This window comes from Palaemon carinicauda, chromosome 1, assembly GCF_036898095.1.
Source record: "Palaemon carinicauda isolate YSFRI2023 chromosome 1, ASM3689809v2, whole genome shotgun sequence".
Lineage (NCBI taxonomy): Eukaryota > Metazoa > Arthropoda > Malacostraca > Decapoda > Palaemonidae > Palaemon > Palaemon carinicauda.
In genome coordinates, this window is record NC_090725.1 from 319,323,073 (window position 1) to 319,345,265 (window position 22,193).

Genomic DNA, 22,193 nt, shown 5'->3' on the forward strand with positions numbered 1-22,193 from the left:
GTCTTTGTCTTTGGTCATGAATTATGGGTACGGTAAAAATGCTGAAAGGTGATTGGTTGCTTTGTTTCAATATTATCAAATTAACAGCAATTTCGTCTTTCATCCATCCTTCTAATGATTTTAAGTGGTCAGTTGACTACTTCGGAATTCGCTGTTCAGGCGTGCAGTAGTTGATTCTCATATATTTTTTTTTTTGGGGGGGGGGGGGGATATTGGACGTTTTCGTGTACATGACAGTCGTCTGTAAATGAAATGGCTAACCAAAAGTTGTATTTTGCTTTGTGGAGTAGTTTTCCACCTTTCCACGTGAGGTAAGGGGACAGAGGGCCAAATTATGTAGGCGAGGTTGGGTGTAATTTGGTTAGACAGTTTCTCTTAGGTATTTGTATACAAGACCATGCTCTCCGTTTACTCCCAAATTATGCAGTTCTGCAGCTCTCCCCTTCTTGTACAGTAAGTAAGAGGTTCTTTAATTGCCGGGAAAGTAAAAAACAAATGTTAACATATGTTGAGCAAGAGGGGTTGGGGAGGAGTTATAAAAAACTAGCTTGGTTTCCTCACTAAATGAATTGAACCGACATCAACATACCCCAAACATAAGTTTGTGATGCCACTGTACATAAACAGAAGTTTGTGATGCCACTATACATTTGATATACGGTATATTCAAAATATTTACCAAATACAAAAATTAGTAATTACAGAAAAGTCACTTTGTGAATTGTATATTTTTAACTTAGTATATATTTTGAATGTATATCATAAACTTAGTATATATTTTGAATGTATATCATATGTACGCTGACATCACGAATTTCTGTTTATGTATGCTGGCATCACGAACTTCTGTTGGGTTGACTATGTTGATGCCAGTTCCAGGTTGTTTAGTGAGGAAATCAAGCTAGTTTTTTATAACCTCTACCACTGTTGCTCAGCATATCTACCCATTTTTTACTTTCTCACCATTTAAAGAACCTCTTAATTACTGTACAAGAGGAGAGCTGCCGGTGTGACGGTCTGAACGATCCCCCGGTCTCAGAATTCTCCTTGACATTGTATAATGGTTCTTTTCCGCCATTAGCTCGCTTCGCTCGCATGAAAATAAAACTTCAAGCTCGTATGTACTGGCAAGGGGTAATGTTGAGCTGCGCACGCTATCATTGCGGGAAAATAAAACATCAACCTCTTATGCACTGGCAAACGCTAATGTTTGCGCATGCGCAGATTATCAAGGAGAATTCTGAGACCGGGGGATCGTTCAGACCGTCACACCGGGCTGTATAATTTTGGAGCAAATGGAGAACGTGGTCTTGTAAGCAAATACCCATTTTTTTGTCTAGGTTAGGTTAGATGAGTTTGTGTAGGTTAGAAAGTGTCTAATGATATGCATGCTTTCTCCTAGGATAGGTTAGGTGGCGTGTGTTTATGTTACAGCTAATCCCAATTTACATATTTTCTTTATTCTCCTAGAGGGCTCCCATATCTCTAAATATAATTATTTGTTGCCGAAATAAAGATCCAATTTGAGTAAATATATGATACTTTAATTTTTAGCCAAGTACATGACCCATTTGTATGGCTAATATATGATGCTTTAATTACCAGAAAAACTGAAATTTTCTATAAGAAATGGATGAGTGCGGGCTAGTTTGGTATTTTTCTCTCCATGCTTAATGGGGGCTGGTGCATAATAACTTACGTATTGGTCGATTAAAATGTGAAGTCTATCTTTGCCCAGCTTATCTGCTTTTTGTATGATGTAATCATTACCTATTTTTTTTTAACCAATTAGGAGCTTCCAAATGTTTATGAAAAAGTTCCTAGATGTTCCACAACAGCCTTTTTTTTTTTTTAAACCTTCCTTTCAGTTTGAGTTAAACCACCATCAAGATGTCTCCAAGAGGGAACTTAGGGGAAGTACAGTCTATTTAGAAATTTAGTGTGATTTCATCTATGCCAGCAATTAATTAAGATAGAAATGCTCTCCGCTCAGTTTCTAGCTATTGTGAAAGTAAAAAAATAACCCCAAAATAATGAGCCATGGTGATTGTCAACACAGCTCAACATTACCGCTTGCCAGTACATGTGGAGGTTGCAGTTTTTCTTTTTTCGCGAGCGAAGCGATGGCATGGCCGAGCAAAAACCATCAGAAGGACGTGAAGTGAATCCTAGATAATTATACTTTAATTTTCAGCCATTTACAAGGACCATATATTTTTCCAACTAGTTATCTAGTGTTTGTTTTGCATTTCTGACCATTATTATTGTTGCAAATTACTTGTTTTTTTTGGCATTTCCCCACCCCCCAAAAAAAACTTTTGCCACTGGGGTCCCCCATAATTGTCTTTATATAATGGGGTCCAAAAACTCTGAACGGGTGGTTTGCCCCAATACAGTAATCATGGTAAAAAATGCATAAAACACAAGATAGCGAGTAAGGAAAGGTTATTTTATTTATGGACATTAATAATGTAGCGTATTTTAACTTAGTTCACTATGTTAAGGAAGTGTTTTGTAGTATTTCCGTGTATTATTATCTATCGCAAATGCCTAGTTCTTATAAAAATCAAGAAAAACGTTAGCGAGTTCACCTGAAAAAGTTTAAGTCCAATGTTATTCTTTTCATGGGCACAGGCAGCTCTGTAAATATCATTCTAGTAGAAGCTTCGTAAATCTCATTCTAGTAGGTGGTAAATTTATCTTCTCAATGTGTATGCAGAGAACCAATCTGTTTTGGTTGTTGGCTCCACCTTTCAACTTCTGTTATTGGAAGTAATTTTATGACGTCTTAATATTTGCCTTCTACACCAATCATCGGCAGTATCCCGAGTTTGTTCGTTTATTTGTTATCGACAACCACTCGAATCACCTGTTTCATCTCGTGGCTTAACTCTATTTGATTTCAGCCAATACTAGCAAACTTTTTTGGAATTACGTAATACTTTTGACGTTTTGCCATTCGAAGACAGGTACTTCAGGTCACTGTTTTGACAATTAGCCAATCTACAACTGCCATCTACAAACATACCTGAATCTCTCCAACATACTATGGTTTGGTTGGTCCTCATTAAAGAGATGATGACGTCAATTGTCACACTTTGTGTAACTGGCTGTCAATTTATGACGTTTTCATTGTTAACCAATCGGAATACAATACGGTTCCAACAGACCAAGGATTTTCTTTTCCGCCATCAGTTTAAAGGTATGGATAGTGAAATTCAGTTGTGTGACTCTTGTGAGCTCTATTATTTTTGGGTAATAGGCAAATATCATGGTGGTGCATGTCCCGAACATGCAAAATATGCATATGATTTTTTCCATCAACATTCTGTGTTGTTACCTTTGAGTGTTCAGTGTCCTAAGTGTCGGAAACCACCATTACTTTTTAGGGAAGATAAGGATATTTGGTTTTGTAGTTCTACTGTGGTGATTGCTAAAACAAAGAAACGCCAGCGATATGGGTATCAAGTTTCAGATTATAAAGGTACTTTTTTAGATGGTACCTACTCTTCTTCCTGCTTGGAAAGTATTATTTATTAATCATTGGGTCAATAAATTGTAGAATCATTATACTGTAATAGATTATCTTTAAATTAGTAGAGCAACCAGTGTTGATTGGCGGCGTAGTTTTTGTTGTGAAGTTGTTGAATATTATTTTGATAATCAAGAACCGATTGTTATCTATAGGGGGAGGGGTGGTGGAAGGATGAGTATCCATTTCCAGTGTTTTTATGTATTTTGAATTCAGTGTATACCTGTATACCGGTCCAATTTTATATGTTTGAGTGTTATATTTAGGTTTTTTTCCTCCATTTTGCCCTGTTTTTACCTACGTACTTTGTCTCCCCCACCCAAAACCCCTCTTCCCAAGGACGTTCCCCCAGATTGTTATTATCTATAGGGGGAGGGGTGGTGGAAGGATAAGTATTCATTTGCGATGGAAATGAACCTCAAAATCAGTCAAATCACATCATAATACAACAAAAAAGCCTATATTTTATGTTGAAAGCAATTGATGTCCATTAGTAAAATAATACCAAGAAAAATATATGGCTCACGTATTTGGCTAGAGCTTAGAGTATTATACATTTTTTAACTACACTTGTGTTTTATGCTTTTATGAGTTTTTGGACCCCCTTATATAGACAGTTATGGGGGACATCAGTGAGATATCGATTGCTTTTTGGGGATAGGGAATGCCAAAATCAGTTTATTTGCAGCAATATTGTTCAGAAATTCAAAATAATCACAAGATAACCTGTGGGAAATATATATGATTCATGTAAGTGGCTGAATATTAAAATGTCGCAATTCTCTGATTCACTGCATTCTAATGGATTTTAATCCACGTAGCTCACTGTGTTTGCAAATAAACATAATCTCACTGCTATGTTCTTGCAGTGGTACTTGGATGTGCTGTGCTCATCAGCCATGTCTGTCAGTATTTCGGTTTTATCTTTTACTATAACATGAACAACAATAGTTATGCACTTAACAGTGAGTTTTTATCATAATCGATTGCCGACATAGATTAAAGTACACTAAATTTCAAAATAGATTGTGATTCCCTCCTGGAGACGTCTTTGTGATGGGGGGGGGGGGTGGGGGTGAAGTTGAAACTGAGGTGGAGGAAGAAAAAAAAAATTGGCTGTTGTTGAACCACATCTGGGAACTTGTGCATGAATATTTGGAAGCTCGTAGCTGGTTAAAATGGCCAGGTAATAATTGCGTCATACAAAAATAAACCTTGCAAAAGCAAACTCGAGCAATGCCATTAAATCACCATCAGTCTCCCAAATGTAAACATATAGAGGAAATTGCCAAACTGGCCAGGGCTTGTCCATTTCTTGTAGCGAATTCTAGTTTCGCTAGTAATTAAAGTATCGTATTTTAACCATTTGGGATCACTTGTAGAATTGTCATCACAAGGTCCTTCAGAGTGACGATTCTACAGGCGAGATGCCCTGGGGTGACAATTCTTCAGGTGGCGATTCTAGAGTGATGATCCTATCAAATTTTTTTCAACTACCGTACCTTTAAATTACTACATTATATGTAATGATCCACTGGGCTTGAAAGCGCAGCTCAACTTGTACTGCTTGCCAGAACATAGCAGCAGTGATGTAATGTTAATCTTGCAAGCATAGCGAGCCACGGTGGAGGAAAAATCTTTAGAACTGTAGTCGGGATCGAAGCCCAGTATCGTTGGTATTGTCAACTCACATAATCACCCAGGATGGAAATGTATAGATATTTTTAGAATTTCCTAATTTTTTATATTTCTGCAAGTTATGAACATAGTGATGATTCTATAGGTAAATATATAAGTCAGATACCTGGGCTGGTGATTCTACAGGTGAGATTTTCTGGGGTGACGATTCTACACGTCGAGATTCTGTGGTGAAAATTCTACTGGTGATCCATCGTGTTTGGACCCCATTATGTGAAGACCATTATGGGGTACCCTGGTGAGATACCAAGGTTTTTGGGTGGGGCAATGTCCAAAACCAATGACTTGCAGTGATGATAATGGTTAGAAATGAGCAGGGCTGGTTCAGGCAGTCATTTCTCTCCATTTATCAGTAGGGGTGGTTAGTTAGCAACAGCATAGGACATACTCTTTGGTCTAGCACCATTTCCCTTACCAACTCTTCAGTCCAAATCTACTCCAGTCTTACCTTCCAGATTCCATATGGACATGTTCACAATGAGAACAATCTTGCATTATCATACTGAAAGTGTAGGTATGGTTGTTCTCCAGTCCTCACCTGTCTGATTTACTATGTCATTTCTGGGATGGAGGACACATTGTTAACCCTTTTAGTTGAGCCAGTACTTTTTCATACAACATTCACTTGTAATTAATCACAGGCAAAAACAAAGGACACAGTACCTGGAAATGCTGATCATCTGAAATCTTTCTTTGTTGTATCAGCATACTTATGGCTGTAGCATACTGCTTCCTTATTATTCAGGAACCACCTAATTCACACATGGTAACAGGAAAGAAAGGCCGGATGGGGATAAAGATGCAAGATTACGTACTCCATTTTTTCTCCTATTCTCTTCTTTGAACACTTCTCAGAAGAGGAAGTAATAGTATAAGGCTTGTAGTATGCATTTCACAAAAAGTTTCTTGAGACTTATACTGGGAGCTATTCAATTTAGGGAGGGAGCGACAGACCCCACCAGCTTGCCAGTAATAAAGGGTTCAGTTAAAGAAATGGTGAGCCTGGTACAATAGCTACAGCTGTTGCCCAGTTTTCAGATAATGGTTAAGGCAGCAGTATTGTAGGCCATGTTAGGGTGAGCTTACGCAGCAACTTTCATTGTTCCTGATGTGGCATGGAAGGAACACTCAGTCCCTAAGAAAGCCACTTTCCCCCTCTTGTATGGTGTATTTGAACCAGTAATGTATTGTAGAATGGGTAGAAAAAATGAGAGAGGAGTAACTTAAGTAAATCATAGATAAGGATAAAGAAAATTAGAAAAGATAAACTCGTTTGTATCATTGGATATAATATCTCAGATCGGAGCCTTTGATCAGTTGCAACTGAACAGTTCCACTAGAGACTGGGCAGCAGCATTATTCCTCATGTGAAAGAGAAGTTTTACACCCATGCTCCTCATTCCTGCCGTGACAGAGGAGGATGGTCCTTGTCTTGGGAGAGCTGCTCGCCTCTTCTAGGAGGGAGTAATGAAGATTACCCAACCATGGGTACCCTTGGGGCTCATCAAGTACAGAAGGGTCCTGATTGGCAGCTATGGATGTTACATAGTTTACTGATGAGCTGTCCTGCACTGAATACCATAAGCCTAGTATGGGTAAGAAATACTCTTCCTTTGGAGTCCATTTGCCTCCTCAAAAAGGGAATAGCCAAGCTTAACTGAAGACTGTTTCCACTAAGTTTTATTAACCAGTGCATAAGCCTAGTATTTAAGGTCCTACTGACATTATGGTTGTAGGAAATTATTAAGAGTACCATCTCCATTCAGAGGGAAGTAGAAATTCTTGATGCACCAGTCAGATCCCTACTTTACTCTGAGGGATACTCAGTAGAGTTCCTGATCTGCTAGCTCTTTGGTTAGGTTCACCTTCATTGAGGGATGTGCCTATATCTGTGTGACACTTTTAATGATGGGAATTATGCAGTTGTTCCGTAACTGACATACAAACCGCACTATTTAATAGGGGTTGTTACTTTCGGCGTAGCTGAAATGACGAGCCATTAGAATTTGAACGACTGTTTATTACCCCACCGCTAGTTAGCGGGGCTTAGGGAGGGTAGTTTGCTACCCCCCCCCCCACACACACACCTGTGCTTGAGCTCACTTTGCTCTCGGCTCGGGTAGTAGTCGGACGTGTCCGCTCTCACCCTCGCCTCTCTGACAGCCATTAATGCCTTTTTGCTTTCTCTTCTACAGGTGTGTTTGTGAAGTTGGCCTCTGCTATCATGCGCAAGTGTCCTGGATTACCCGACCGCCCTCGTGGTACGTTTATGTCGGCGGTCGAGACGGACCCTCACACCCTTTGTCCTTATTGTAGGGGCCAACGGTGTGATAGAACTAATGAGTGTGGTGAGTGTAGGGAGTGGTCTACCTCCCAGTGGAAGAGGTTTTCTCGGCGATGGAAGTCGTCGTCCAAGCGGGATATTTCTCCTTCGAAGGTTTCTTTGAAAGGAGAAATTCCCAAGGACTCTTCTTCCATTGCCCAAACCCCCTCTGAAGCTCCCGCTCGATCGGTTTCTTCCGAGAGACCGTCGAGGGGTAGCGTAGGCTATAGTTCTGTTTCCTGACCTCGGGGTTCGGGAGAGGGCGTTGCCTCCCATAGCGAGGCAGCTCCACCTCCTCCCCTGGGGGAGGAATTAAATATTAATGTAAGCTTTGGTCTTCCTTGGAGCTCGAAGGTTCGCCCTCCAAGGAAGCCTTGTTTGACATGATCCGGTTGGGTGTCGCTGTCAAACAATCGCTGACTTTGGCAGAGGTTGATCCTCTGTCTATCCTCAACGTTGTGGTGGCAGAGGCTTCCGATGCGGTATCTCCGACCTCTGCAACTGATCAACCTGCTGTAGCTGAAGGCTTAGTTTCTCCCTCTGCTCAACCTTCGAGGGAGGAACTAAGTCCAACAGTCTCTCCTGCCGGGAGAGTTCACTCACAGAGACTCCTCTTCTGAGGACTGCTGACCCAACGGCCCCCAGAGGGCGCATACGGCGTAAAGCTCGCCCTCCTCTTCGCCGGAGAGGCCTTCCGTCACCTCACAAGGGTGTGAGGAGGCACCTCTTCGGTTCATCTTCATCGCCTCAGAGGAGCCTCGTCATCGATCTTCGACTGTTCCTGCTACAACCCTGGACACCTCTGCGAATCGTTCGTGATCCCCTTCGGTGGAAGGTCGTCCTTACAAAGGAAACGTCGACCTTCCACCCGTCAGACCTGCTGACCTGCCGTCGCCGTTCCTGGCTGCTGATGCGCTGTGGGCGCCTACCCATCCTGTTTTTGTGACAGGCAACGGTCCCTTCGGGGCAACAAGGGTGTATGCACAAATTGCCGCATACGTCCCTTACGTGCCAGCACTCACCTGCGCGCCAGCACTCACATGCGCGCCAGCTCTCTTCTGCTGCCGACGATCCTAATAAAGCGCGTCAGCACTCACCGTTGGCTGATGTTCCTGCTAAAGCGCGCCAGTGCTCACCTGATCGCCTTCAACCTTCTGCGTGCCATCGTTCTCCTGCGCGCCAGCACACTTCTGCGCACCAGTGCTCGCCTGCGCGCCAGTGCTCTCCGTGCCCACGATCTTCTGATCTGGGCGCTGTAGGGAAGTTGAATGCTTCCCCTGCTCGTCAGCGCTCGCCAACGCGCTGTCGATCTTCACCTGCGCGCCATCCCTCGCCAGCACGCATTCGCGCGCAGTCACCCACTCGCGCCCACGAGGATGTGCCCCCACGCCCATCTCCCCAGGCTGATATGCGCACACATGCGCGCCCGCGTGCAAGAGATGTCTCTCCTGCGCGCGCCCAACGGTATCATCGCCTGCACGGGCTCTTCATCCTGATCCTGCGCGCCCGCGCGCGAAAACGTTCACGCATGCGAGCGTGCAAACTACCCTCTGCACACCCTCTGCTGTCTCCGGCACGTGCTCCTACGTGCTATCGCTCGCCCACGCGCCTGCGCCAACAGTTTCCCGCGCGAAACCCCGGATATTCCCCATTGCGCGAGCGCGATCGCCAATACCCTCCCATGCGTGAGGCTGCAGGACAACGCGCGGCAAGGTCGCCATCGCCACATTCCCCCCCCCCCCCCCCGCAAGCGCAGAACAGCGCTCTCGCCGGCAGGGGGGAAGGTTCCAGAAAGGTCCAGGGACATTTCTTCTCCATTATCATCATCTTTTCAGGCGAACCCCCCTTTGGTACGTCCTCCCAGGGATCGGTCGATCCCTTTCCCTCCAGAGGGAGTATCTGACAGTGCAGCTGTCAGCCAGCAGCCTGGGTTTGGGACGCTGGTCAGAGCGGTCGTGCAGGCGTTTAAGCCTGTTCTCTCTGACCTGGGCCACAAATCCTTGGCGAAAAGGAAAAGAGGAGTTTCAAACGTGGTAACTTCTCTGAGGGCAAAGCTGACTCCTCGTAAGTCTTTGAGGCAGGTCTCCTCACTCCCCCAAGACTTTTTCTCCCTCCCCTTCGGACGAAGACTTCCCGTCCTCAGGGGAGTCACGTGAGGTGAGGCGTTCCCCCATCGCACCAATGAGGGAAACCCCACCTCGCGCTGGAAAGTCTTCTCGGGTAGGAGTGGAGAAGAACCTACCCCCGTCGATGATGAAGTCTTGCATCCCTCCCAGAAAGGAGTCGAAGGACTCCAAGACAGTACCAAAGTCTTCATCAAGACTTAGACCGGAGCCAGCCAGTCACTCGGAGAACGTTCGCGAGTCCCCCCAAGAAGAGCCTTTGGTGACAGGAGACTTCGCTGCTAGTCCTTCAGGAGGAGAGCTGCAGGAGTCGGAACATGCGTTCTGGCAGGTTCTGACCATTATGAAGAGACTCGATGGGTTTGCTGACCCAGAGATTCCTCCTCGTGAGGGCAAAGACACGGTCTTGGACCGAGTCTTTGGGACTCAAAAACCCCCGAAGGCCAGTGCAGCTTTGCCCTGGTCTCAAGGGGTCAAGAGTGCTAGGGACAAGATCGAAGTCCAGCTCTCCGAGCTTGCCTCCTCCAGCTGTTCCAGCGCCGGCAACAAGCTCCTCCCACCTCCTCGTGTACATCAGAGGAGGTATTTCGACATCGTAGAGGAGACTTGTTTGGCTCTTCCCCTTCACCATTCATTGGAAGAGCTTACCAGGAGAGTCCCTCTTGAGAGACACTCCAACCGGCAGGTCTCATTCTCGGCGACTGAGATCCATAGTCAGGAGAAGGTGGCGAAGTGTGCCATGCAGGCCACATCTTGGCTGGATATCTGGCTAGGGACCTCAGGTATCCTGATACGTTCGGAGGATTTATCCAAAGAACGTACCGGGAAGGCTATGGAGACCTTTTTACTCTCAGGCACTCGCACGATGAGTTTCTAGCCCACCAAGTCTCGAACATGTGGGCTAACACCATCTTGAAACGTCGAGATGCGGTGTCTGAGAGGTTCCATCAAAAGGTCCCTAACACCGAGATCAGCAGGCTCAAACATTCTTCCGTGATGGGAACGAACTTGTTTGAGCCTAGGGACGTGGAGCAGGCCGCTGAGAGGTGGAGGAAGTCCCACCAAGACTCCCTCCTACATAGGGCTCTGACATCTAAGCCCTATAAACCTCCAGCATCTCAGCTGCCACGCCCTACCAAGACCACGAAACCGGCAGCAGCAGCGAAGACGACGGTGTCTAAGCCCTTTCCTGTCAAGGACAAGTAAGGCAAGAAGACTTCCAGGGGAGGGAAGATTCCTAGAGGGAGCGGCCGAGGCCGCAAACGCTAGGATTGGCAGTCCCCCTGCATGTCCACCAGTGGGGGGGTGCCTACAAAGTTTCGGGAACAGGTGGCAGCAACTCGGAGCCGATTCCTGGACGATTTCCGTAATCAGTCAGGGATATCGCGTCCCATTCACAACATCTCTACCTCCCCTGACAGCGAATCCAGTGTCGTTGAGCTCCCTTGCCATGGGATCAGCAAGGGGGCAAGCCCTTCGGGCAGAAGTCCAGACCATGTTGAAGAAGGGCGCTCTCCAAGAGGTCCTCGACGGGTCTCCAGGCTTCTTAAGTCGATTCTTTCTTGTAAAAAAGGCGTCTGGAGGCTGGAGACCAGTCATCGACCTCTCGGCTTTGAACAAGTTTTTCAAGCAAACTCCGTTCAGCATGGAGACAGCAGACACGGTCAGACTTACAGTGAGACCGTAAGACTTCATGTGTACACTGGATCTGAAGGACGCGTACTTCCAGATCCCAGTCCATCTGTCTTCAAGGAAGTACAGTACTTAAGATTCAGCCTAGACAACAAGGTTTACCAGTTCAAGGTACTGTGTTTCGGTCTCTCCACAGCACCACAGGTTTTCACCAGAGTGTTCACCCTAATATCATCGTGGGCACACAGGATCAGCATCCGTCTCCTCCGTTATCTGGATGACTGGCTGATCCTAGCAGACTCGGAGTCATCCCTTCTTCAACACCGAGACAAACTTACTGGGACTTTGCCAAGATCTGGAGATCATGGTAAATCTCAAGAAGTCCTCTCTTCTTCCCACTCAAGGACTGGTATACCTAGGCATGATGATTAACACCAATCTCCACAAAGCTTTCCCATCAGACGACAGGATAGCAAGGCTGAGGAGGGTCGCAAGCCCTTTCCTCAGACGAGAAGAACTTCCAGCCCAATCGTGGTTGTCTCCTCGGTCACCTCTCATCTTTGGCTCGTCTAGTTCCCAACGGTCGCCTTAGGATGAGATCCCTCCAGTGGCGACTCAAGTCCCGGTGGAATCAGGGTTACGATTACCCGGACGTCATGATCCCTATGGGACCTGCGGAACGGATGGACCTCCAGTGGTGGGTGACAGACGAGAACCTACGAAGAGGAGTGGATCTTCTCGTCTTCCCCCCGGATTTGATGCTGTTTTTTGGACGCCTCAAAGGGGGGGGGGGGGGGGGGTGCCACGTTCTGCACCACAGGACCTCAGGCCTGTGGTCAGAATCAGAAAAGTGCCTCCATATAAATCTTCTAGAGATGAAGACCGTCTTCCTGGCCCTTCAACAGTTCCAACAATACCTGGCGGGTCACTCTGTGGTGGTGATGTGCGACAACACCACAGTAGTGGCTTACATCAACAAGCAAGGAGGTACTTTTTCGAAGCAGCTATCCCATCTCGTAGTAGAGGTACTGAGATAGACCGAAGTTCACTTGATTCCACTATCGCAGCAGGTTGCGGAGAGAATGTCTAATCACCTGCGAAAGTCCTCCGCGGGAGTCTACCAGGCGAAGTGGAGAGTCTTCTGTGGTTGGTGTCGTGGGACGGGTATCTCTCCACTTGATGCCACTATTCCAGCAATAGCGGAGTTCCTTGTGTATTTGCGGGAAGAAATGCGCCTTACGGTCTCGGCGGTGAAAGGCTATCGCTCAGCCTTAAGCCTGGCCTTTAGGCTGAAAGGAGTGGACATTTCTTCCTCGCTAGAACTCTTTACTCATACGTAGCTATGAGCTTACCTGCCCTCAGTCGGAAGTGAGACCACCTCCATGGAACGTGGTTCGGGTTCTCAGGGCTCTGAAGAGACCTCCCTTCGAACCATTACGCCAGGCCTCTGATCGCCACCTGACTTGGAAGACGGCTTTCCTACTCGCGTTGGCCTTTGCCAAACGAGTTAGCGAACTTCATGGTCTCTCATACGACATCGCCCATTCAAGGGGATGGGGGGAGGTAACGTTCATGTTCGTCCCTGAGTTTGTTGCCAAGACTCGGAACCCTGGAGTGCCGGACCCACGGTTCGACTCCTTCAGGGTCACGATTCTCCGTTCTGTAACAAGTGACCCAGACCATCTGCTATTATGCCCAGTGAGGAGTCTGAGGCGTTACTTGAAGAGGACAGCTGCAGTTCGTCCCCGCGTGCAACCGTTGTTTGTAAGCACGGGAAGGACTAAGAGGATGGTCACCAAGAACACCATCTCGGCTCGGATTCAAAGGGTTATCCATCACGCCTTGAATCCTGACCCTCCTCCGTCACGTCGCCCTAGGGTACTCGACGTCAGGGGCATCGCTACGTCCCTGGCCTTTAAGAGAAACTTCTCTGTGACGCAGGTGCTACAAGCTGGGGTCTGGAAGTGTCAAACGACCTTCACAGCCCACTACCTGCAGGACGTGACCCACAGGAGCCTCGATACCTTTTCTATTGGCCCTGTGGTGGCTGCACAAAAGCTGGTCTAACCCCAGGCTCCTTTTTGGACAGGTAGCAGAAGGTTGAGGGCATTGTTACCCAGTCTGTCTGCGTGAATGAAAGAGTATGCCTGGCCCTTACTTCTTTCTTCATCCTCCCCTCTCTTGGGGAAAGCAGCATCCTGGTCTCTGCATAGCTGACCTCAACCTCTGCAGGTAAACCATGCTCCCTTGTGTTCCTAGTATTAAGTTAATACTGTCGCGTCTCCCATACCCTGACGAGGTGGTATTGGGAACGTCCTAGCCTAGAATTCCATCTAAAGGACTCCAGGTCAACTTCCTAGGACGAGTCACACTCTTCCTCCACACACAAACTTATGGAAGCCACACGTTCCTTGTGGAGCAAGGAACTTGTTAGGTGCAGGGACTTTTTCTCGAGTGCTACTCACTCGGATTCTGAGTCCCCGGGTAAAGCCAAAACCAGTAAGGCTGGGGACTTTCCACTCTTCCTAAGGGGTAAGTCACCCTATGTAAATAGCGTGGTTTGTATTTCGGTTACGGAACAAATGACAAATTCGGAGATAATTTGTATTTTTCCTAACCATACAAACCTTAGCTAATTACACACATTTGCCTGCCACCCTTGTCCCCCAAGACAAGTCCTACCTCTAAGTGAAGTGAGACATTTCACCGGTGTGTGGGGGGGAGGGGTAGCAAGCTACCCCGTCCCCTACCCCCTTGCTAACTAGCGCGGGGGTAGTTAACCCTCGTTAAAAATATAATGGCTCGTCATTTTCAGCTATGCCGAAAGTAAACCCCCTATGTAAATAGCTAAGGTTTGTATGGTTAGGAAAAATACAAATTATCTCTGAATTTGTCATTTCCTTGTGTTCTTAGTATTAAGCTAATACTGTCACGTCCCCATACCCTAACGAGGTGGTATTGGTAGAATCCTAGCTTAAGTTTCCATGTAAAGGACTACAGGTCAACTTCCTAGGACGAGTCACACACTATACTTTCACACACAGCTTACGTAGGCCGCAGCCCTTTCGTAGTAAGGTTCTAGCGAGGTGCAGGGACTCCTTATTGTTGAGTGCTGACACACTCAAATACTGAGTCCCCGGGCAACGCCAAAAGCCAGTACTTGCCGGGACTTTCCACCCTTCCTGATGGGTGAGTCACCCCTATTAAATAGCGTGGTTTGTATGTCAGTTACAGAACAAATGACATTCGTAGAAAATTTTTATTTTTCCTAACTATAAAAACCTTAGCTATTTAATCAAACTTGCCCGCCAGCCATATCCCCCGTGAAGCCCTACCTCTAAGCAAAGTGAGCTCAAGCACAGGTGTGTGTGAGGGGGGGGGGGTAGCAAGCTACCCTCCCTACCCCCAGCTAACTAGCGGTGGGGTAGTAAACCCTCGTTAACCCTGGATAGGTATGCTACTCTGACACCCCTTTAAGGGTATACTCGGTCGTGAACGACCCCGACTCCGAAAAAAATTCAGGAAAAATCTAGTTATGCATCAATCTGTATTGTTTGACTTGCTAAAAATACTTCAAAGAATGCTAAAAATTACTGAAAATATAAATGATACCCATCTACAAAATAACTATTTATTGGAAATATATAAAAAATTTAAGTATACAAAAAAAAAAAGACGTAAATATTCACAAAAAATAGAAATATACATATACATATAAATCCCTTTAGGGACACCACCTTAGATGGCAAAGCAACAGCGTGTAATTGCTGGAAATGAGTTGGACCCATAGAAGTCAAGATCTGAAATGAGAAAAAAAGGGTAAATTTTTTTGGCCAAAAAAATTTGTCCAAATTTCATGAATTTTTTTGGGTACCCAAATGAAATAGGAAGAGGCTAATTTTTTTTATAGAATAAACTCATATTATCCTAGAACAGAAATACATAATAAAATGTGCACTAAGATGTAATTTACTGTTATAACAGGGGCGAAATCTAAAGGTCATTTTTTGACGGCCTAGTTCACAAGGTAAATTTCTTATGAAAATCATTGTATCTCCTATAAAATATGATATTCATGCATTTAATTATACCAAAATATCACGAATTCTATACAGAACAAGAATATATAGAGATATGCCAACTTATCTTTCGGGTATGTCAACAAAATGGCCGCAGACCGCAACAACTCTTACAGCCCAATCTACCACTTGAAATGAAGAATGGGGTTGCAAGCTCCATATTATCATCAACATCTCTTTTTAACTCCATTAGAAGTGTGTTGATGACATCCATGCTGAGGGAATACTGTCTGCTGGCCATTATTGAAGATAAATTCAAAATAAATAGAAAAAAAATCAAATTTGCAAAAAACCTAAAAAAAATCAGAAATTAGCATTTGAGGGAAAATGGACCTCATGGCAATATATGGCATCTAAGCCAAAACCAATGTCATGCAAGTGGTAGACACACCATCCACCCACACTTTCCAACTATAAAGAACCAAATAAGTATTAACACTGTTCGACAATTTATAATTATGTAATAACTTTGCTGTTTGATCACTTACCCCTATAAAGGTATGTAGGGTCGAAGTCGACCCCTGGGGGGGGGGGGGGTAAGAAAATGGGGAAGGAGGGAAGTTAGACGAAAATCAGTCTTAAAGCAGACAATGGCATGTAGACTAGTCACCCCTTGCAGGTCGATCACTTCCATATTCAAGACAGCTGATGATTTATGGGGAAAAAACAGGTTTTGAAAATGCTGTAGGGGTCGCAAACGACCCATCATACCTTTCCAGGGTTAAAATTCTAATGGCTCGTCATTTCAGCTACGCCGAAAGTAATAACCCCTATTAAATAGCTAAGGTTTGTATAGTTAGGAAAAATACAAATTATCTACGAATTTGTCATTTTTGGATTTTTTGTTCACGAAGAGTAGGATGTAGAGGATTATTTGTTATAATTTATTGAAAAATATCAGGTAATTTCAGTTATTTTGAAAATTGTAAACTTTGATAGTTAATGAATTAATAGGGCCTACCAATGAATAGATAACATTGCTTTTTGAAAGGCCTTTATAGATAATTATAATTACAAGAACGGCATGCTTAATTCATTTACATGATTATACAAAATAGTAGGATACATTATGAAATATTTCTACTTTTTTTTTTCTTTTATCACAGGTGCATCTCTAGCAATGAGCTATGGAAGGCTGAAAATTGGTTTAAAATGTTTGTGCTCTTCAATGTGAGCATAGAATTGATATTTATATATAAAACTAGCTGTATTATCTGGAATATGAAAGGTAAGATTGATAAAGAGCATTGTTAGTTAGATTTGAATGATATAAAAATGTTTTTTTATGAATAGAACTTACCTGGCAGTTATATATATATAGCTATAGTCTCTGACTTTCGGCAGAATTTTTCAAAAATCACGGCGTGGTTGTGCGGTTAGGTGGTTAACAACCCTTACAGGGTGGTACTTGGAATCATTCCTGTTTTCTGTTCTTCAGATCATCTCTGCCGGCCGGATCGACAACACGTTGGTTTGTCATTAGAGTTTTTCTTCGCTTTCCCTGTATCGCTGAACCAGTCTGCTATTTGGTGAAGTACACTGATTTGGGGATTTGGCAATCGTGTTTTGTTATTTCTTTGCTTTTTGGCTTTTGATCATTATGAGTGATAAAATTCAATTCCGTGTTTGTGCGAATGAGGAATGCAAGGTGAGGTTGCTGAAAATGTCGGTAGATCCTCACACCGTGTGTTTGGGTTGTAGGGGTTTTGAATGTGCACATAATAACAGGTGCGAGGAATGTAAGATATTGAATGAAAAGGATTGGTTGGTTATGAAGCGCTATGTGCGTAAACTAGAGCTCGAGAGAGTTGGGAGAGCTTCTAAGTCTAAATCTAAGTCTGTTAGCGAGCTTAGTGTTGATTTATCCTTTGAACCTGTAATTAATTCCTCTTTGGAAGTTGATCCTTCCTCTGAGATATAGTAACTCCTGCCCCTTTTACAGGATCCGTATCTGCGGATGACCCTCGGTACGCCAGGATGGCGTTGAAAGCCTTTAAAGAGAAACTTGTGGCCTTTAAAGGTAAGCCCAGGGACAGTGATGTTAGTGCTTGTGAAAGTGCAGTGAAGGTGGCGACTGACCGAACCTGTCATTACCCTAGGTCTAAACCTCTACCAAGCTCCCAGGACCAAGGGAGAAGGTACGTCGACAACCAAAAGAGAGTGAGAGTTACGTAACCTCGGTCAGCTGTCTCCTCAGACAGTCCTGTTGCCAATTCCCAGGCTGCTCTTGACCGCCACGGAAAAGGCGTGTCAGACGTGATGGTTTATTCTCCGAATCCCTCTCCCAGACACAAATGGAAGTTTGAGGCGTCAAGACCTACGAAGAGGAGGTGGAAACACAACGAACTGTCTCGTTCTCACTCTCCCGGTTCTAGTAGCTATGAACCTTGTCCGTGCCTGTGAAGAGGACGAAGTCTAGGTCCTCAAGTCGAGATAGAGCAGCCGAAGATCCTCCTCCTTCCACGAGCGTTATTCCTCAGCTCTCTCCTTCGGGACAGCAAGACCCAGCAGAAGTAGCTAAGTGTTTCATGTCTGTCATGGAGGAACAACTTTTTTTCGTTGGTTCAAGCGTTTAGCCTCCCTCACGCCAAGTCCGACAGACGTAAAGACGACTCTTTGCCAATCAAGAAGTTAGCGTCTAAGAGGGAACGGAGTTCCTCTCCCAAGGAACCTTTGTGCTCTTCTTCGAAGACACGACACCATTCTGCTTCCTCTTCTGCTCAGCGCCAGGACGATTCCGCCTCTCGCTCTCGGCGCCAGGACGATACCGCCTCTCTCTCGACGCCAGGACGATCACCGCATGCTTCCTCAGGACGAAACTTCCTCTCGTCGCCAGAACGATACCGCCTCTCGTTCTCGACGCCAGGACGATACCGCCTCTCGTTCTCGACGCCAGGACGATACCGCCTCTCGTTCTCGACGCCAGGACGATACCGCCTCTCGTTCTCGATGCCAGGACAATACCACCTCTCGTTCTCGACGCCAGGACAACTCTGCCTCTCGCTCTCGGCGCCAGGACAATACCATCCTGCTTCCTCAGGACGATACTGCTTCTCATTACCAGGACGATAGCAGCTCTCGGCGTAAGGACGCCTCCCCCTCTCACCGTCAGGACTCTTCCTGCTACCGCACCAAGGACTCTTCTAGCGCTTGCCGCCAGGACGCTGCCTCTTCCCGGCGCCAGGACGCAAGCGGTTGTTGGGGTCAGGCTGTTTGCACCCCTCTACTTCAGGACGAATCCTTCGATATGCCTTTGTCAGATTCTAGGGAGCCTTCTTCTCAAATGAAAGATGTTGTAGAGGTGGATCAGGATCTCGAGGAGGTCTCTGATGACGAAGATAAACCTGCTGACTCTGCTGGCGATTATAAGGTTCTCTCTCGCTCCCTCCTAGAACTTTATGGGGAGGAGTTCCAACCTGCTGCTCCGCGATCTCCTCAATCTCAATTTAGCAGGAAGAAGGCCAAGAAAAGTCGGCCTTCATCAAAATAAAACTTTGCATTTCTGCAAAGAAGGGACTTGCGAAAAATGATGATTGGATGAAGGAACGGAGGCAAGCGTTTAAGACTTCCTTCTCGATTCCACCAGCTCTTCTTGCTACGAAGGCTGGCATGTGGTATGAGACTGGGGAACCTCTGGGTCTGGGAGTTCCTGCCTCCTCCAAGGGTGACTTCTCTGGCATCGTGGACTCGGCTAGAAGGCATGCTCTCAACTCGGCCAAGGTTATGGGGTCGATGTCGGAGCTGGATCACCTCGTCAAAGGCATTTTTAGAGCCTTTGAGGTTTTTAGCTTTTTAGACTGATCTCTAGGGACTCAGGCAGGGAAGACTGAGCAGATGGAAGGAACTCAAGACCTAACCAGTATTATATCCTGTATGGACAAGGCCCTTAGAGATGGAGCTAATGAGTTGGCTTTGCTGTTTTCAACTGGAATCTTGAAGCAGAGGGCCCAGCTTTGCTCTTTTGCTTCGAGATCTGTAACTGTCGCACAGAAGTCTGAGCTTTACACCCCCCTGTCGCAACATCTTTTTCCTGAGTCCCTTGTGAGAGACATTACGCTTTCTCTGGCCCAAAAGGCCACCCAAGACCTTTGATCACGTTCAGCTCGTAAGCCCTCGACAGCCGCTCCTTCAATTTCGAAGCGGGAGGAAAAGAAATTCCAGCTGCCCTTTCGAGGCAGGACTACTTCAAGACCTGACTTTAGAGGAAGAAGGCAAGAGTCAGCAGCAAGATCGAACTGAGGTTCGTTCAGAGCTCGCTCCAAAATATGCAGTACATCTCCTCCAGACAATAGGCGCAAGACTGTCACGTTTTTGGCAGTCTTGGAAGAGAAGAGGGGCGGACATCTGGTCCCTCTCAGTCATCAAGGAAGGATACAAGATCCCCCTTCTGAAGAAGCCTCCTCTCTCAGATACTCCGCTAGCCTTAGTAGCGCAGTACACAGATCCGGGGAAACAGAAGGCCCTCCTAGATCTAGTCGACCAAATGCTAGACAAAGGAGCGATAGAACCGGTTCGAGATCTATCCTCCCCAGGCTTTTACAATCGCCTGTTTCTAGTGCCCAAGAACTTGGGTGGTTGGAGACCCGTCCTGGATGTCAGCTCTCTGAACGTCTTCGTGGAGAAGACGAAGTTCTCCATGGAGACGACTCAGTCTGTGCCGGCATCAGTACGTCCAGGGGACTGGATGGTGTGTCTCGATTTACAGGACGCGTATTTTCACGTCCCCATCCATCCGACTTCAAGGAAGTACCTGAGATTTGTAATCCAGGGCAAGTGCTTCCAGTTCAGAGCGCTTTGCTTCGGTCTCAGCACGGCTCCTCAAGTCTTCACCAGGATAATGGCGAATGTGGCAGGCTGGCTGCATCAAGAGGGGATAAGGGTATCTTTTTATCTGGACGATTGGCTGATACGTTCACGATCGAAGGAGAAAGTCTGGAGGATCTACGAAAGACTTTTATGATGGCTCAAAATCTAGGCCTGGTCATCAACAGGGACAAGTCTCAGACCAAGCAGAATTAGACTATTCTCTATTTGTGGATAGTTCTGAATTCAGTTCTTTTTCGGGCTTCTCCCTCTCAGGAAAGACAGACCAAATGTCTCGAAAAGGTCCGAAGTTTCCTGGATAAGAAGAGGTGCTCAGTGAAGGAGTGCATGAGTTTGCTGGGAACTCTCTCCTCACTCGAGCAGTTTGTCTCACTGGGGAGACTCCATCTAAGGCTTCTACAGCACTTACTTTCAAAGATGTGGAACAGGAAGACTCCTTCTTCTTCCCTATTCCAGCTGAGGTCAAGGATCTTCTGAAGTGGTGGCTGGATCCAGCCTTGTTGGGGGAAGGGATCTCCCTGTACAAGAAGAACCCAGACCTAGTGTTGTTTTCAGATGCGTCAGAGTCAGGTTGGGGAGCAACACTAGGAAGCAAGGAGGTATCAGGCTCTTGGGAAGGAAGTCAGTTGGGGTGGCACATCAACAACAAGGAGCTGATGGCCATTCTTCTAGGGCTAAAGGCCTTCAACGACTCGGTGTCAGGGAAGATTGTGGAGGTCAACTCAGACAACACCACAGCTCTTGCGTACATCAGGAAGCAAGGGGGGACTCACACTCTCTCTGTTCGAAACAGCAAGGGAGCTCCTTCTTTGGTCGAAGGAGAACAAGGTAGATCTGCTGACGAGATTTGTACAGGGACAGAGGAATGTGAGGGCAGACATGCTCAGCAGGAAAGGGCAGGTTCTTCCCACAGAATGGACCCTCAACCAACAGGTCCGTCAGTCTCTGAAGGCTGTGGGAGAGACCCTTAATAGATCTTTTTGCCTCCAACCTGAACAAGAGGATCCCCAACTATTGCTCCCTGGTTCCGGACGAGGAGGCAATAGCGGTGGACGCCTTTTTGATGGATTGGATGGGGATGGACACATGCCTTTCCCCCGTTCAAGATCATCAATCTGGTCGTCAGGAAATTCGCCCTCCTCGATTCGGGAAGAATGATCTTGGTAGCTTCATTCTGGCCAACGAGAGAATGGTTTACAGAAGTTGTGGACATGTTGATGGAGTTTACAAGAAACCTTCCTGCAAGTCCAAAGCTGTTCAGACAACACCACTTCGAGAGGTATCATCAAATCCCCCTTGCTCTCAAACTGACTGCCTTCAGACTATCGAGAAGCTTGTCAGAACGAGAGGATTTTCGGCGCAAGCGTTAAAGCTATCACCAGAGCGAGGAGGGTCTCTTCACAGAGAGTCTACCAATCCAAGTGGGAGACTTTTAGAGCTTGGTGTAGGAAGCACAAGGTTTCCTCATCCACTACCTCTGTGAGCCAGATTGCTGATTTTTTTGCTGTACTTCAGGCAGGACACTAAGCTGGCAGTATCCACAATCAAAGGGTACATAAGCATGCTCTCTACAGTCTGTCGACATAGAGGCTTAGATTTGTCTCGCGATAAGGACTTGCATGACCTCGTGAAGTCTTCTGAGACAACCAAACAGGTTCAGTTAAAGCCCCCTTCTTGGAGCCTTGATGTTGTTCTTAAATTTCTTTGCACCAAGAGATTTGAACCCATCTCACAAGCTTCTCTTAGAGAGGTTACGAAGAAAACCCTCTTCCTTATGGCCCTAGCCACAGCTAAAAGGGCCAGTGAGGTCCATGAAATTGAAAAACAGGTAGGCTTCAATCACCATGGAGCGGTTTGTGCCTTAAGAATGGATTTCCTCGCCAATAACGAGAACCCTTCAAAGCCCTGGCCAAGGACTTTTGAGGTTCCTAACCTAACTAACCTAGTGGGTCAAGAGCAAGAGAGGCTCCTCTGTCCAGTTA

General features: G+C 45.9%; 1 long non-coding RNA gene across 1 annotated transcript in view; it reads left to right on the forward strand.

Moving 5' to 3' along the window:
- LOC137658718 (uncharacterized) overlaps nt 1-22,193 on the forward strand; it is a 28,221-nt gene that overhangs the window by 693 nt on the left and 5,335 nt on the right. The window contains exon 2 of the long non-coding RNA XR_011047401.1: nt 16,494-16,615. This is a non-coding gene — a long non-coding RNA (uncharacterized lncRNA). The remainder of the gene's footprint in view (nt 1-16,493; nt 16,616-22,193) is intronic.